At 36.4% G+C, this 15,067-nt stretch overlaps 1 protein-coding gene across 1 annotated transcript in view; it reads right to left on the bottom strand.

The window, feature by feature from the left end:
- Nucleotides 1–14,804, bottom strand: part of LOC117992373 (F-box/LRR-repeat protein 7-like) — a 45,778-nt gene extending 30,974 nt beyond the window's left edge. Inside the window, exon 1 of the mRNA XM_034980050.2 lies at nucleotides 14,472–14,804. The gene's annotated coding sequence lies outside the window, so the exon portion shown is untranslated. The remainder of the gene's footprint in view (nucleotides 1–14,471) is intronic.
- Between the last annotated feature and the right edge of the window lie 263 nt (nucleotides 14,805–15,067).

Raw genomic sequence — 15,067 nt, 5'->3', positions numbered from 1 at the left:
CGTTAAAGCAAGTGATATTTAATTACTTAAAACGCACATAATTCCAAAAAGTTAGAGGTGCGGGCCCGGGATCGAAACCTCGAACTCCGACTAGAAGGTGGACGTCCTAACCACTAGGCTATCACAGCTTAACCAATTAACTTTTAACAAAATTAAAAAAGTTTAATAACTCCACAATCAAAGATATGCAGCACAGATTAGTAAACACGATTTGAGCATTTCAAAACTATCGGCTAAGCGCTAGATTTCTTTGAAATTCCATATAAGTCGAGTCTAGAACCCGACACGGCTGGAATGCCGATTCCAGTCGTAAATCAGAGGTGACATAAAATGACCGCCTTGTTACGATTACGGGACTTAATAAAATTACCCCTAATACAGCTAGAGGTTGCATAAAAAGCAATAGATGTAGCCATGCCCGCTTGCGACTCTGATGAATATGGAAGTGGTTGGTAGGTACTACTTTTGCGTAATTATTTTTTTCTAATCCTCGTAGAATAACTACAACTTTATTTTATCTTGTCACCACAATTCACAAACAGGAGCTTGAATTACTTATAGGTACTTGAATAATAGAAAATTAATTGAGAGAAAATTACAATAGAATAGAAATATTTTTTATTCAAATAAACTTTTAGAAGTAGGTTAGTTTAAATCGCCAAATTCATCTACCACTGCACTTTTCTTTCCTACCGAGAAGAACCAGTAGAAACTCGGTCGGTTGGCTGGTGGATGTGAGGTAACTTGGAAAGGCTATGGCAGTTTATACAGGGTATACTTAGAAAGCTAGCAAAAACGAAGCTGGTGAGAGTACGGATGATTACTGAGCAAATATCACGAAAAAACGCGAAAAAATATATCATAAACCTATATTTTTTTAAAGTTCGCAATGTATTGCAAAATAACATGTGACTTACGCTATGGGTCAACGATCGTTGTGCAGATATGGGCCGAAGGGTCAATGCCGTAGGCGGGGCACTGACATCGAGTTTTGTGCGCTATACATTGCGGGTTTGAAAAATACTATAAGTATAAGGCAAATGGTTTTTGGTATTGGATTAGGTAGTTTAATAATAGTGCTAGGTTTTTGCTAGCGTTCTAATTACACCTCATATACTGTATTAAACCCATACTCCTTATCGGTTACAGACCCCATCGATTGGAACAGCATGCGCGCGAGAGACCATGGAGAGCACTCTTAAGTATTCCGTTTCATTAAGGCGAGTCACCGAGGCGGGCAGCGCGGCTTTGAAGTAATCCGCTCGGCAACGTTCAAATTCTGTGTTTCAAACGTTAAATTTGAATTTAATAAATTATAGAAGTCCTGTTGAAAACCAAAATTTAGCAGGTTCTCTGTAGTACTTAAAGACAAATATTTCCATATAAAAATTATTTGCCAAGTCAGAAATTTTAGTATTAAATAATTCGTTTTAGACTTTTATTTCGGCTTATTTCAAGATTTTATTTGATCGAGTGAAGTTCTTTCTATTGTGTATCAAAGTAGCACATTCTTTAGACAATGTCTTTAGGTATATTGTATATGTTTAGCAATGCCATTATTTAATAGTAAATACCTAAAACATTTGATCTAGCAAACCAGTTTTTTCCACTTAGCCTCGGTGACTCGCCTTAAGCTTAAACCGCGCCTTTCTGTTATTGCATGAGTGTAAGCAATAAACGGATAAATAAAAAAATCTATTAAAACAATATTAGCGCCACGGTTTTCCTGTTACTTTGAACATATTAATAGTTCAATTATTGTGATGTTTCGGACATTGAAATTCACCTCGCGTGGAACAACTCATTACTTTATACTGCACGCTATGCGTGGGAACCGAACATATTTGGAGTAGTCTTATATATGTATATAAAAGTAAAAGCTGACTGACTGACTGACTGACTGATCTATCAACGCACAGCTCAAACTACTGGACGGATTGGGCTGAAATTTGGCATGTTAATAGCTATTATGACATAATCTACATCCGTTAAGAAAGGATTTTTGAAAATACAATCCCTAAGGGGGTAAAATAGGGGTTTGAATTTAATTTGCGTAGTAGATGCGCACGAAGTTGCGAGCATATGCTAGTTAATCTATAATCTATAATCTTTGATTTTCGGAGATTAAAAGAAGCCTATTTTCATTTCCAGGAGCTACATCAAAATTGACTTGGCGGATGAACCGTGAAAAGGTAACAGACAGACACTTTCACATTTATAACATCAGTATGGATTTAATACTCTGAAACGCTGATTCTTTGTTTTGTATGTAAATTAAGGTTCATAGTTAGGTACTATAGATTATTTATTGTACTCAAATTGGATGAAATGCGTTCAGGGAATTGGCAATCTCCTCTACATCATGTAGCGCTGCAGATAACAAGGTGGGATTTGCATATGTAATCAAGGTGAGCTGTAACAGACGTTGAACTTTAAAAAACTTACATTGTTCGAACTGCATTCTTTTAACGATTTGAACCAAATGTCCATAGAGTTTTTTCGTCTTTCTGTGGTAGTCATCGTGACTGACATCATCATCATACCTGAGGACACACGCTGGTCAAATGCGGATTGACAGACTTCACACACCTTTGAGAACACTATGGAGAATTCTCTGGCCTCTTTTTTTCCTTCACCGTTAAAGCAATTTATATATTTTAACAAGCTTATGCCCGCGACTTCGTCCGCGTGGACTACACAAATTTTAAACCCCTATTTTACATCCTTAGGGTTGATCTTTAACTTTGAGATTTTAACATAAATGAGCTTAATAAAATATGTAATACTGCTAATTGCAAAAATATTAACTACAAAACTTCTTTATAGACACTTCAAAACTGACAGAGTTTCATACAAACTTCAAACCTCTATTTTATTTTACCCCTTGAGGGGTTGAATTTTGAAAAATTCTTTCTTAGCGGACGCCTACGTTATATAGCTATCTGCATGCCGAATTTCAGCGTGATCCGTCCAGTAGTTTGAGCTGTGCGTTGATAGATCAGTCAGTCAGTCACTCAGTCAGTCAGTCACCTTTTCCTTTTATATATATAGACTAGCTTACTCCGGCGACTTCGTCCACGTGGCACTCAGTTGGTTAGACTTTTAGGATCGGTGAGAAAATTCAATAATTATACGGTATACCTTTTCTCCTGTCACTTTATATCTAGACGGAACATTTCACTCCAGTATAAATTAAACGTGTTTTCTGGGAAATGCATTGAAAACTCGAGGAGAAATCATGATACGCATTTAAATTAGTTAGACTTATTTATATCTAATAGGTGTGACTAGATTAGCAGCCTCCTTTGCTCCTTTGCCTCTTTTGCTTGAAGCGCGTTGGGCTTTTGCTCAGGTGGAAGAAGCGCCGGAATAACCAGCTCTTAGTTTTAAGATGTGATGTGTGGCACAGTTTTGTAAATAACGTCTTTTCTTTCTTTCTTTCCTCCTCGCTGGTCTCGGCTTGAGCCATGAGGTCTTGCGTTAGTCTCGGTTGAATAAAAAAACTAGCCAAAATTGGTTGACGTTAACTTAATACATAAAAGGAAAAGCTGCCTGACTGACTGACTGATCTATCAACACACACAGCTCAAACTACTGGATTTTGAAAATCCAACCTCCGGGGGTGAAATAAGGGTTTGCAATTTGTGTAGTCCACGCGGACGAAGTCGCGAGCATAAGCTAGTGTGCCTATATGTAGGTGATAGATTTGTGTAAGTAAGCGAGAAATCACTAGGAAAAGACTAGATAGACTTGTTTGCAGCATCTGTTACACAGCTCAGTAACTCAAGGGCTTTGGCTTAGAGCATCCTATTTGCATTGCGGAGATTGTTATTTAGTACAACTGCACACTGAAACGACGCGTCGTGGATACGAATAGATGCCCCTATTTAGGTATTTAGGGTTAACCTAACCTGAACGCGGTTTATAACTTTTTCAGCTGTCATCGTCATATCAATAGGTACCTACAAAATCAAAATTGTAACACTGAACAGAAATAAAATAAATTTTCAATCTAGTATTAAACCTGGTACCCGGAATCTGAAAAGACTATTAGCGTTTGAATAGTAAAATGTGAATCTTTTTCTTCTAGCGACATCTCCTACCTTAGGTTGGCTAACTGGATTTTGTCCACCGCTGCCCTAAACAGTGACCTTGTACTCCTGTTGAACCACTGGCGAAGGTTTTTAAGCCAGGACGTTCGTCGTCCGTCCTTGCGGTACGATAGTAGAAGGGTGAAGGAGGAACCAGGTTGAAAAGTTCTTGGGCACACTCGCTGAATATACTTTATCCTGTAGAATACTGTTAGACAGGCAACTTCGCCTACGTTTGCCTTTTACCTTGCCCTGTATTATTTATAATACAGCAGATCATGTTATTATGAAAGTGAATAAGTACCTAGGTAACTTACCTTTTTTTGTTAATGGTGTTAGATATTATAAATAAATGCAGGTACCTATTATAAAATAATGTACACAGTTGTAGGTAGATTCTAAATATTGACTTGACAGTGTTAATTTATCTATATTTTGTGAGTGTAGGAATGGATTGATGTGAAGGTAGGCTATAGAACGAATGTTGCCTGCATTCGCTTCGTTTATTTTGAGTTATAATAGTTAGTCTTACGACACACCGATTTATTCCTATACCAACATCCAAAGTGGTAACAGTGATTAATAAAACTATAAGAAATTCATCGTTATTCTTTCTGACGATAGAATCCTACCTTAATATTCAAGATTCATCCTCGGCTTTCTATTATCAGAAGTGGTACGAAGCGATCAAAATGCTCACAATAATTCGGAAACAAAAACGACGACACGAAGAAACGACGATTGACTCATCTTGTAGTGAACCGCTGCTGCTACATCAGAAAAATTATTGAGTGACGGTGTATCTGCGACCGGACGAGTTGAAACTTGTACTGAAGGAAGGCGAAATAATGATACGATCAAGAAGTTCTGCGACCGGACGAGTTGAAACTTGTACTGAAGGCGAAAGAAGAGATATAGTACGATCAAAAGGTTCTGCGACTGGACGAGATATACCCTAACTACCTTCGGCAAAGGCGAGTAATGGCGCGGCGGGCGCTAAACCGGCACCGGCACCGCCACCGCCGCGCCGCGCGTCGCGACCGTGCTGCGCCGCCGCAACCGCGCTGCGCAGCCGCGATTGTGCGGCGACTATAGATGCGGCACCATGCGGCCGCCGCCGTTTGAGCTGGCGAGGGTCCAGTTGCAGAGCATCAAGTAGGTACAGGTATCGCGCGAAGATACATCAGGTCGGTAATAAAGCATTTTTTTTTGAGTAAGTTATAGGGACTGCGCAATTATTGCAATCTTTTATAAAGCCTGGTTAAATCATTCATGTAAATGTAGGTAAATAATTAATAATTATGCAATTGACTTGGGATATCAAAGAAAAACGACAGCCCATGAAGCTCATTATTATTGCATACTGGTAGGAAACTTGTAGATAATACAAAAGAATAAGAGTATCAGGATTCAGTATACATATTATACGTAATTACCAAGAATGGCAGGTAGGCACCTACTTTAACGTTAAAAGTCCGATATCAATATTTTCGTAATCGAAAACTTTTAATCGATTTTGTTTCATCTTATTTCGAAATGATATTAGCTATTATGAGTAGGTACAATCTAAGAAAGGGAAATCGGTCCGTTATATTGTGTCGTTGTAGCAAACAATATGATCATATTAGGAAGGGTAAAAAAAAAAAAAAAAAGTTTCGTTTGCAAAATAGGTACTTATTCCTTGCTAATCACGAAACTATGTTAATCGATGCTTTGGGTGCATTTCACCCACTTATTATTTACTTACGCCATTCATCCGTAGTTTGTGGTCATAGTCACCATTTAACCCAATGTTGGTATGTAATTTAACCTGTAATCTAACCATAAATCAAAACAGAAATAAAATAATCTTTATTATTTTTAGTAAGAATTTGTTGTAAGTAGTGAATTTTCTGCTAGTGACATTGTCGATGTGTTACTTTTAGACACGAATTTTGTAAGAATAAAATCGATAAAAGAATGGCTTGAAGAAAAGAAATGAATAGTAATAGTTTAGCTAGAATGCGTATTCCTCTGATTTAAAAAGGAATCTTATACCTACATTTCAACACTTAACAATGTCAAAGTCAAAGTCAAAGTCAAATGATTTATTCAAAATTGGTAATAAATTACTCTTATAGATAATCATTAACAACAATTAATTACATAACAAATAAATAGATAATCATTATTGAGGGATTAATTGGCCCGGCTAAGTAGTAGGCTAGTAATGGGTTGATCATGATGATGATGATGATGATGATGAGATAATTGATGAAGAAGGTTAAATAAATAAATAAAAATGCGAATAACCTCAGAATATTACAAACAAGCTGTAGTCAATTATCGGGTCTAGTGTTTAATTAATCTGGGCAGCGCCTCTTTGCACATTACTAATCGTCTAAATCGTCAAAAAAAAAAAAAAAGGGTTTGCACTCTTTACGAGGCGTGGCTGACGTGGTCATTCCGATTTAAACTACATACTTACTTACTCGTACCTTCTCTTTATGCATTGATTGAGTTGAAGCAAATATTACCGCATACGTGGTTGACTATCCGCATGTTCACGTATCCTATATTTCAATTCCATAATGGTAACATGTTACAGAACTACCTGATTTAATTATTACATCAACTCTGATAAGTCATTTAATAGTTTGTCATGCAATTAAATGCCTGTAATACCTACTCTTCAATATTGATGTAGGTAGTTTTAATAGCAGAAACGTTAGATCGTACCTATGTCAGTTAAAGGCTTATAGTTATTAGTAAACGATATATAGTATAGTTAGTAGTAAAACGATTTACTTAAATAAAATGAAATGTAAATAGTCAAGACTATTGTATATAGAAGGGTGTACTATCACAACAGCAGTAGTAAAGTAGTAGAAGTAGTAAAAAAAAAAAAAAAAAAATTCAATATGGCCAGCATTAAAGATTATGATCAGTGTCAAACTCGAACAAACTTGTATATTAGGTATACTTACTAATAATTAGAAAATAAAACCCAGTTGCAATTAAATATCAAGAAGTGTCGTTTCTTGGATACCGACACTAACGTTTGGGTTTGAAATTCCCACTAAATGGGGGCAAGTTACTTGAAACAATTTATTGCGGGTTTTTCTGCAATAGCTAGGCTATTGTCTGGTGCTTGGTTACGGTAAAATGACAGCTATTGGTGTTTATCACAATCACCTCTCATTGGCCGATACTCGCTCACTATTGGCTACAATGCATTGTTGCAACAAGAACGACATAAATTCAGCTAATCACAACAATTGCGATTGTAATAGTGATTGATACAGGTGTTCGGACGATTCTACAAACAACAAGAGGGTGGAATTATTTAAATATTAAAAGAAAAAAAAAAAAAAATCCAACGCTGATTTTTGTATAATATTATCCCGGGGTATCCATAATGGATTTTCCAAAATTAGTCTCCTGATTCATATTTGAAACAAATTCCATAATTTAAAATAGAATAATCATTACAAATGAAATATGGATTGAAACCTCTTGATGTGGTGTGGTTGCTTGATTAAAAGTCGGATTAGAATTATTAACGAACTTATTAAAGAAGTATTTTGATCAATAAAAATAATGTCTGAATTCAACGTCTACGTCTACATGGATCAGCATCCATGGCTGATCCCAATATTTGACACATCAGTTCTGTGCCCGAAGGCTCTCAATACAGGAAATAGTCAATATAAATAGAATTAAGTTAAAAAAACGGTTATACCGAAAATGTGAGATCTTTATAAGTTTGAAGACTGAAAGAGAAACTTTTGCCGAATAATATAACCGATTCTCGTAGAGAAACTACTAGCATTTTAGATAAATTATTAGTACAATATTTCTAGTATTTAAGGCTCTAATATTGCTAAGGCCCAATTTCACAAACGGTGGCTTTGTCCGAGAATAACAATGCCAAGAATAAAATTAACCACTACATTTGCTGTTGGATGACTTATAATGCGTTTCACCAATTTATACCTACCTATCTTAAATTAGTTATTCTTTGAAATAGAGTTTTGTTAGCTGTCCATGGCATGATTGAAATGATACGAAATGAAATAAAATGAAATGATTTATTTTTCCAAATGTGAGTAACGAAATAAATGATGGTACACTCATGGATGGTACCACTCTTTCACATTTTGCCATTTATGTAAGGCGTACAAAATATGTATTTAGACTTTTGCTTACAAAAAAAAATTATTGGAATGACCAGAACGATTGAATAAGTCAAATAATTAGTTTATATCAAAAACTGAGAGTACTCCGATTCTCCGATTACTTATACCTCATTTATACCTACATTAGTTTGAAGTATAAATAGGTATTTGTCAATGTCGATTGAAATTGATCGTCTTATAGCTTGCCTTGCGTTACCATGGTGACGTTTTTGATGTCATTTTGATTTTAACCAATAAATAAGCCAGATATCCATCAGATATCCCTTTTCATTATTCTTAGGTATTTAGTGAGAAGAAAAATTGGTTATTTGAGAGTAACTTACGACTTTATCCTGGGTATAAATAAAATTGATTTCATGATGAGGAAATGGGCTACTTCTGATCAGAGTAAAATATTCAAACAATTGGCATGTTGATCATGGATCACAATCTTGAGTAATCAGAGTGATTCTTAGATGATGAGACAGGCTCGATGAAAGATTGAACTGATTTGTAAGCTTATTAAGACTATGATTATTTTAATGTAAGTAAGATTATGATACTATAATATTATGATGATATGATTTTTTTTGTAATAGTATTTGATGTTATATAAGATTAAATGATTACTTTGATTTCATTACCACAAATATGATACTACATTACTATTATGATGTTTGATATTTTGTGTAATAGTACTCGACGAATGATCGAACGATTACTTTGATTTCAGTACAACAATTATGATACTATATTATGATGCTTAGATATTGTTGTGTAATAGTATTTGATTTGATGAATGATAAAACTATTACTTTAATTTTAGTACTACGATGATGATACCATACTATGATGATTAGATTTTGTTGTGTAATAGTATAATATGATGAATGATTAAACAATTAATTTGATTTTAGTAATACGATTATGATACTATATAATGATGTTTAGATATTATTGTGTAATAGTATTTGATGAGTGGATAAACAATTAGTTTGATTTTAGTAGTACGATTATCATACTTTGCTATGATGTTTTGATATTAATTATATGTAGTGATATTTGAAGTTATATTATTGAATGATTACATACTTTGATTTCAGTTTTACAATTATGATACTTATTATGTGTTTTGATATTTTTGTGTCTTGTTTTTAATGAATAGTATTTGATCTGATACTCATGATAAAACGTGTGATGCTATTATTGTTTTTTGATGTGTTAACAACAGTCGTTACAATATCTGGAAGTCGTACACGGTCGTGAAGTCTTGTAGCACGATGAGCTCTTGACTTGACGGCGAGGGGTCCGGTGCAGATGGGTAGTGGAGTCGCGTTACATCTGGAAGTCGTACACGGCCGTGAAGTCTGGTAGCACGATGAGTTCTTGACTTGACGGTGAGGGGTCCGGTGCAGATGAGTAGTGGAGTCGTTACATCTGGAAGTCGTACACGGCCGTGAAGTCTGGTAGCACGATGAATTCTTGACTTGACGGTGAGGGGTCCGGTGCAGATGAGTAGTGGAGTCGTTACATCTGGAAGTCGTACACGGCCGTGATGTCTGGTAGCACGATGAGTTCTTGACTTAACGGTGAGGGGTCCGGTGCAGATGCGATTAATTGGATTGGAAAGCGAGGGTGGCCCAACGTGGGTAAAGTCCTCGATGCAATCCAGATTATTTTTCAGAAGCTGTACACGAATTTACTTTAATTTTATTTATTTATTTTTGTGGAAACAAACAGTTATAGTACATGGATAGTTAGTACATAAGATATAAAACACGTAAACCTAAATATTCCAATGAAAAAATTAATACTTATTACAAAATTATGTCTACTACTAAATTTGGATGTATTTGGATTATAATGTACATATTGCTGAAATTTTGTGATATTGTTAGGTATAGGTAATATTATGAAAATAGGTAAAAACTGTTTTGTATAATAAGTTTGAGGACAAACTTAATGTAGTCAGAATGCCCGAATGTTAGATATTATAAATAAATGCAGGTACCTATTATAAAATAATGTACACAGTTGTAGGTAGATTCTAAATATTGACTTGACAGTGTTAATTTATCTATATTTTGTGAGTGTAGGAATGGATTGATGTGAAGGTAGGCTATAGAACGAATGTTGCCTGCATTCGCTTCGTTTATTTTGAGTTATAATAGTTAGTCTTACGACACACCGATTTATTCCTATACCAACATCCAAAGTGGTAACAGTGATTAATAAAACTATAAGAAATTCATCGTTATTCTTTCTGACGATAGAATCCTACCTTAATATTCAAGATTCATCCTCGGCTTTCTATTAATGGTAAGGATATCTTCGATCTTTTTGGTGTGAAATCGAGTTATCTGGGGTTTCTGCCCACTAAAATCCCCTCGGTGGCCATCCATATGTAAAGAACGTGCGGAGGTGCTTACCTATATACCTACCTAATCGCATCTGATGAGTATAACAATCGAGTGATGTTACCAATGTATAAGTACAACAAAGAACTATAACTTGACTAGGTATAGGTCACTTGCCTTTCTATTACCTATACAATGCATGGCATTGCATGGTCTGAAATCTCAAGGATTTTAAGACAAAGTTACTGTTAGACAGGCAACTTCGCCTACGTTTGCCTTTTACCTTGCCCTGTATTATTTATAATACAGCAGATCATGTTATTATGAAAGTGAATAAGTAGGTAACTTACCTTTTTTTGTTAATGGTAAGGATATCATTAAGACATTTCACCGCGATTAATAGCCTCAACTGGTGACAGAAGGGCTGGCTCATTTTTTGCGCAGCGGATCAGCCTGGCTGTCCAGCGCGGAAATGCAGCCAGTATTCTTGGCACCATTCCACGCGGTCATGATTTATATAGTAATTAGATAAGGCTAGCTTTAAGTTTTATTGTATTAAAAAAAAAAAAAAAAAAATTATAATAGACAAAGTACAATATTGTTGTCTTTGACAATTTATAAAGTTGACCCGAGTATCCATACTAATATTATAAATGCGAAAGTGTGTCTGTCTGTCTGTCTATCTGTCTGTCTGCTAGCTTTTCCCGGCTCAACCGGTCAACCGATTTTAATGAAATTTGGTACAGAGGTAGCTTGCAACCCGGGAAAGGACATAGGGTACTTTTAATCCCGGTAAATTTAAGAGTTCCCACAGGATTCTTAAAAACCTAAATCCACACGTACGAAGTCGCGGGCATCAGCTAGTAGTCTATAAATAGCTGTTGTTCTTACTAGACTAGACAAGACGATGCCCGCGACTTCGTCGACGTGGATTTACGTTTTTTTAAATTACAAAGTAGTTAATCTAAGTATACGTATATCCATAGGTATATCCAGTGGCGTGCAGCTCATAGAGGCAAACACGCACTGCTTACCCTTATTGTAATAAATCAATGCTTATTTTTCATTATAACCTGCCGTAAAATAACCAAAATGCATACCCTGGCTTGAGCTCCAGTGCACGCCACTGGGTATATCGCATGCAAGCTAACTGTATACCTAGTTACTAAGTAAATGACGCCCGCGACTTCGTTCTGTGACGTGGAATTAAAAACCCCTGGGAAACTCTCTGATTTTCTAAGACAATAAATAACCTTTATCCATTCCCGGTAAGTAAGCTATATATGAACCAAATTTCGACAGACACACTTTCGCATTTGTAACATTAGTGCGGTTTTATAAAACAGGGTGCACATTAATTGAGATCTCTATAATGTAAGGTAGGTATAATTTTTCACAAATTAAATACAACAAAAGCACGCCTCCGAGTTCGTTATCAGGTTTAAATTACCCGCTATAAATATACATATAAGCTGATCAAATAAACTGGTATTGCATCGAATTCGGTAGCAGCTTTAAAGCTCTACGTCCACTATATCGAACCGTAAATAAATGTATCGTTGATAAAAATTAATTATTTTGGTATAGTGGGAGAGGCCTTTAGTCCAGCAGTGGACTGTTATAGGCTATTGATGATGATGACTTAGTATAAAGAAAAAAACCGGCCAAGTGCGAGTCAGGCTCGCGCAATGAGGGTTCCGTACTAGTCGTATTTTTTCGACATTTTGCACGATAATTCAAAAACTATGATGCATAAAAATAAATAAAAATCTGTTTTAGAATGTACAGGTGAAGACCTTTCATATGATACCCCACTTGATATAGTCACTCACTTCGAAAGTTGAAAATACTAATTATTGGTTCATGACCACAATTTAATTTTTTTTTGTGTGATCTAACCCTAAATTCACGGTTTTCAGATTTTTCCCCAAATGTCAGCTATAAGATCTACCTACCTGCCAAATTTCATGATTCTAGGTCAACGGGAAGTACCATGTAGGTTTCTTGACAGACAGACGGACAGACAGACAGACAGACAGACAGACAGACAGACAGACAGACAGACAGACAACAAAGTGATCCTATAAGGGTTCCGTTTTTCCTTTTGAGGTACGGAACCCTAAAAATACTTTTTTTACATATTTTGTGTCACACAATACAACATTGTTAAAATATGAGTTACCCTGGTGCCTCTACACTCGATCATTTGCTCAGAGTAATAGAAGCGCCAGGGTAACACTTTGCCATCGAGCAGTTAGCTTAACTGCTCGATGGCAGCTTCAAGCTTCAAGCAATTTCAATTTTTAAGCTTTTTAGTGTGAGTAGTCATTACTTGCACTCGTGCTTACCCGCACCGGGTTACCGCGGGGGTTGTGCGGGTGTGCGGGGCGTTCCCGCACCGATTGCCATTTCAACCTGGCGCGTACTATACATATACGTTGGTGCCACAGAAGCTATGGTTGGTATGTTCGTTGGTACACGTGATTACCAGTTTTTATACTTAGTACCTAGTTTTATTACCCCCTACTTACAATGTATTTATGTTCTCATAGCTTAGGTTTCAATTATTATACTACTAGTTAAATATTACTAGCTAGGTACTAGCTTATTGCTCGCGACTACGTCCGCTTGGACGACACAAATTTCAAACCCCTATTTCTTCCCCTTAGGGGTTGAATTTTCAAAAATCCTTTCTTAGCTGATGGCTGCGTCATAATAACTATCTGCATGCCAAATTTCAGCCCTGTCTGTTGAATGAAGTTGAATTTTCAATATGTCCAGTAGTTTGAGATGTGCGTTGATAGATCAGTCAGTCAGTTACCTTTTCCTTTTATATATGTATTTAGAAACCTCGCACCGGAAGACGCAGCGTTGGAAGACCCTCCACTAGGTGGACGGACGACATCAGACGAGTCGCAGGGAGCCGCTGGATCCAGGCGGCGCAAGACCGTGGCGTGTGGAAGTCCCTACAAGAGACCTATGTCGTCTATTGGTTGATGATGATGATGATGATGATGATGTATTTAGATAATATTATGCTGATCATATTAACTAGTATTGGATCGAATTCATCAGCGCATCATGAATTAGCAATTTTGGTAGCACCTTTAAGGCTTTACGTCCATTATATTGAACGCGTCGTCGTACCTACCTAGATTAGTATAATGACTACATTCAATAAAGTGCGACCAGTCAAGTGCGAGTCGGACTCGTACAGAAAGGTTTCCGTACCATCGTAAAAATATAACACTAGAAGCTGATGCTCGCGACTTCGTTCGCGTGTATTTAAGTATTCAAAAATCCCGTGGGAACTCATTGATTTTCCGGGATAAAAAGTAACCTATGTCACTCTCCAGGTCTTTAACTAGGTATACCCTTGCAAAAAAATCACGTCAATCAGTTGCTCCGTTGCGACGTGATTGAAGGACAGACCAACAAACAAACAAACAAACACATTTTTGTATTTATAATATTATGGGTAGTGATAACCTACACACTCTGTGAAAATTTCGACTCCATAGGACTGAAATGTACCGTCAAAAAAATAAAAATCTTTTGATAAAAAAAGCGTTATCTACAACCTACACACGTGACTAGTAGTTTCGTAAAATATTATATTTATATTTTCGGGTAGAAAAGCTAATTTTAATGAAATATCCAAGGAAAAGGTGGCTGACTGATGTGATAGCGCTAGTTTTACGCTTTAGAAGGATGATTATAGATTTTAAAATAATCTTTTAAAATGAGCTAAATAAACCTGTCTTGGTTGATAATTTCGTCCTATCTAGTGGGCGACAAGTCTTATCTGAGAAAACAACGAAAGTTGCTCGCCAAAGCTCTAAGCAGACATAACAAGCAAAACTTACCTTATTTCCCGCACCCCTTTTTCCTTACAGATTTCACGTAGAAAATGTCCTTCCACATTTTCATGTAAAAGACAATCTATCCATGGCACACTTATTTGTAACACCACACTGAACACAATCCCACTGGTCACAAACTTACACGTTTCAACACTGTAAGTACCACAATGACAAAGTGACAATCCAACTACAAAAAGTCCGTAAAAATAACACTATAGAACGTTCTAGCTTAAATTATTTACTTTTGTTTTGTTATGTACAGAAAATTTGACGCGTAAAGTTATTATGGGGTCGCTATAAAGCGTTTGATGACCCTAAAAGATGCTTTACAACTGACTCTTGAATGCAAAACTCACAGTTTCTCCTGCGCGAGCGCAGTCGGTATGCGCGCTCGTATGTGTGGGTGCCTCCGTACATGGTGTAACGCACACATAGATATGTGCAGGCTGCACGGTTTTTGTCGATGTCCACGGGGCAAGTAACCACAGACCTGTAAGGTTGTAGCTCGCTTTAAGCTTGTTATGGGTATACCGTTTCCCTCAGAATACAGAACAAACTTTGTTGTTTCTTTGTTCTGTATTCTGAGCCGTTTCCTTTCG

This window comes from Maniola hyperantus, chromosome 21 (assembly GCF_902806685.2).
Source record: "Maniola hyperantus chromosome 21, iAphHyp1.2, whole genome shotgun sequence".
Taxonomy (NCBI): Eukaryota; Metazoa; Arthropoda; class Insecta; order Lepidoptera; family Nymphalidae; genus Maniola; species Maniola hyperantus.
Note: the sequence above shows the minus strand (reverse complement) of the source record. Positions and strands in the feature narration are given on the sequence as shown.